The 3,058-nt window shown below is 34.6% G+C and overlaps 1 protein-coding gene across 2 annotated transcripts in view; it reads right to left on the bottom strand.

Moving 5' to 3' along the window:
• Positions 1-3,058, bottom strand: part of ksr2 (kinase suppressor of ras 2) — a 136,651-nt gene that overhangs the window by 133,323 nt on the left and 270 nt on the right. The gene's annotated exons all lie outside the window — the stretch shown is intronic.

Consider the following 3,058-nt stretch of genomic DNA (forward strand, 5'->3'; position numbering starts at 1 on the left):
TATCTTTACAGAATAAAACTATACAATAACAGCCTCATGCAAAGCATTCTGGGAACCAGAAATCATCATCAACCTTTCCCTGTTTTTTGCTTCAGATTTTGTTTCCCAGAACGTTTTGCTTGATGCTGTTGTTTTAGTTTTACTCTGTAAAGACAAAGACTTGTAAATGTTAAATGTTCATTCAACTTTGAACAAAATGTTGCCAGTAAATAACATAAATTTAAATCTACGGTAAATTACCGGCAACCCAGCTGCAATTTCTAAGGATTTTTTTACAGTGTATCTGAACTTTATCAAAGTGTTTTTCTTTGGCAAACATTTACTTCACTACATTCTGATACACAATACAGTATATTTCACTCCACTACATTTCATAGACGTTGTTTTTTATCTTAAGTACATTAAAAATATAGTAATAATTATTAATACTTAAATAAAACTTTTAATTACTTTTACTTGAGTAAAAGTAATTAAGTAGGTTTCTTTAATGTAATATTAAATGAGATTTACTTGACTTACATGAAATAAAAATTTATGGGAAGATCTTCTAATAAACTATCATGGGTCAGTTCTTCACAGATGAACTAAATAAAATACCTTGGCTATGTTAAAATGCTCATGATGGAGTTGATATAAGAAACTGAAATTTAAAGGTTTATAAGGATCCGATTTCTGACCTTAAGACTTGAAATTGATTTTCGATTCCCAAAATATCACTATTGCATCATAACTGTAAAACATAAATTATATTCTGACATTCCTAATCCTAAATCCCATATCAGAGTTTTTTTTTTTATTATTCAACCTAATATTTTTATCATATTTGGGGGAGATCAACAGCACAGTAGTTAAAGAAGAGTCATCTGTAATGAAATGCCATTGCATTTAGCACACGGCTACTGTAGTACCAAGTAAACACAGCATGGTAATGCACATCCATCACCAAATAAACAAGCAGCGAGATAATGTCTAATGTTTATAATTATTATTCCATCAACATGAACAAACAAAGTGCTTCATTGTGACATACTGACACCGGTGACGGCTGCACACAACAGCCAGTGGATACCGGGCTTCCCCACGTCAGTGCAGAAATACTACACGGCTTTTAATAAGCAGACGGTCTGGCAGAAGAATTCAAATGACTGGAAGCTTTGCCAGCATGCAAGATCACCTTTTATGTCACACGCTGTTACTCAAACCACAGCCAAAACAATGTCATAGAGAACGGGAAATATTGTCAACAATGTCATAGTCTTGTGGGAAATATTGTGTGAGACAACATAAAATCATAATCAGATGAATAACTGTATAAAAACATACGGACAGTATAAAAACACTACACGGTAACATCTATATAAGCCCTTAAGCAAAGACCGCTTTTACGATTTCTTGCATCTGTTTATTCTGCAAAGGGGACATAGTCCAGCCAGACAGCACAGGACACATCTGTCAGTCCATTCTGGATAGACTTCAAATAAATTTACTTTAAATAACAAATTAAACACATTAAAGTGTTGTTTAATTCATTCAATGAATATGAGTCTGATTTTTAACCATACTGAGGCATAAAAAAACTTTAAAAAATAAAAAACTAACTAATAAATTGAAAAAGAACAACTTACTTCATAATCATTAGGACTTCTTGCCAACGCAATTCAATAAAAAGCAATAGTTAAAGACTGGGGTCTGGGGATGTTGAAACTTCAAGCGATAATAAAATGTTGCTATTGGATGTGAAACTTCTGGCAAACTAACGTTAGTTGGTATTATCAGAAACACTATTAACTGAGGCTTTGAGTTTATAGTAATGCATTTGCATTGGGGATCAAACCCATTTGTGCTCTACAAATTGAGCTACAGGCTTCACTAGCAGTTATTTATGTTGGCTATAATAAAATGCATTATACTCCAAACTAATATTCTAATATCCTCCTATTTTTGCAATAGCTGCTGTTGGGTTAAACAAGTGAACACAATAAACTACTGTGGCATATAAAACAATAATTAAATACAGAATGAAGGTAATGCTGGGGCATGTTGTCACACATGAAAACATACAAAATAAACTCTTAAGAAATATTCACTAGTCCTGTGCAGTTACAAGAGGAGCAGGTTATTACATGTGACAAAACAAGCATTAGCCTATAAAATAATCTCTAAAAACAAAAACAATATATTTCTTAGTGTTTGGTTATTTAACAGATACATTTTAGTTCACCCAAGCTCTATACCATTTTGTGGGGGCCTTTAAATAGTTTTGTAGAAAATAGGGATGCCTTGAAGTCAAAAAAGTTGAGACCTGCACTGTGAAAGATTGATATATATGCAAGGACGGTTATTTATTCATCAAAGATGACGTGCATTGCCCAATAACAGTGATTTCCCCATGAAAAGTTGTCATAGTCATAAACTCTGCCGTACAGCTTTGTCAATATAAAAATAAACATATTTTCAGGTAAATATTATGGGAAAACAACAGTGTTTCATTTCAGCAATAGTGTGTTTCCCCATCTGCTTTGATTAAATTGCATTATGTATTGTATTATTTCGGGCATCGGTTACCCAGCTCTCTAGATATAAAAAATGAGCACTAGTTATAAAAACACAAACTGGCATCACATCACAACAACATATCTGGGACTGTTACTGCTACATAATGCAATTTACAACAATGCGTCTTTAAAAGTACATCCCACAGGGTTCCTGACGCGGATGATTTAAATAGGATGAGGATAAATTGATGTCAACATTAGGCCGCTTTTCGGTGTCCATGTTAGCAGCGCGAGCGCACGAGCCACCTTCCTCTCGCCACCTGCAGAATGCGCAAACTCGCGCCGCAGCGCAAGCTACTTCATCTGGGCGCGCACGCGAACCCGTATAAATCCAATACTGTTATTCCCCGAGATGCACCTTTATATTTATACAAATTTGCAAAATGCAAAAATGTGTATTGTGCATGCACACACGCAGATGCACACGCTCTCGTGATATTTGTAAAAATGCAGGGGTGGTCTGTGCAACATTCACGTATCTGGCAAAAAAGATGCAGGCTTAC

The sequence above is a fragment of the Paramisgurnus dabryanus genome, chromosome 5, assembly GCF_030506205.2.
Source record: "Paramisgurnus dabryanus chromosome 5, PD_genome_1.1, whole genome shotgun sequence".
NCBI classification, from domain to species: Eukaryota; Metazoa; Chordata; class Actinopteri; order Cypriniformes; family Cobitidae; genus Paramisgurnus; species Paramisgurnus dabryanus.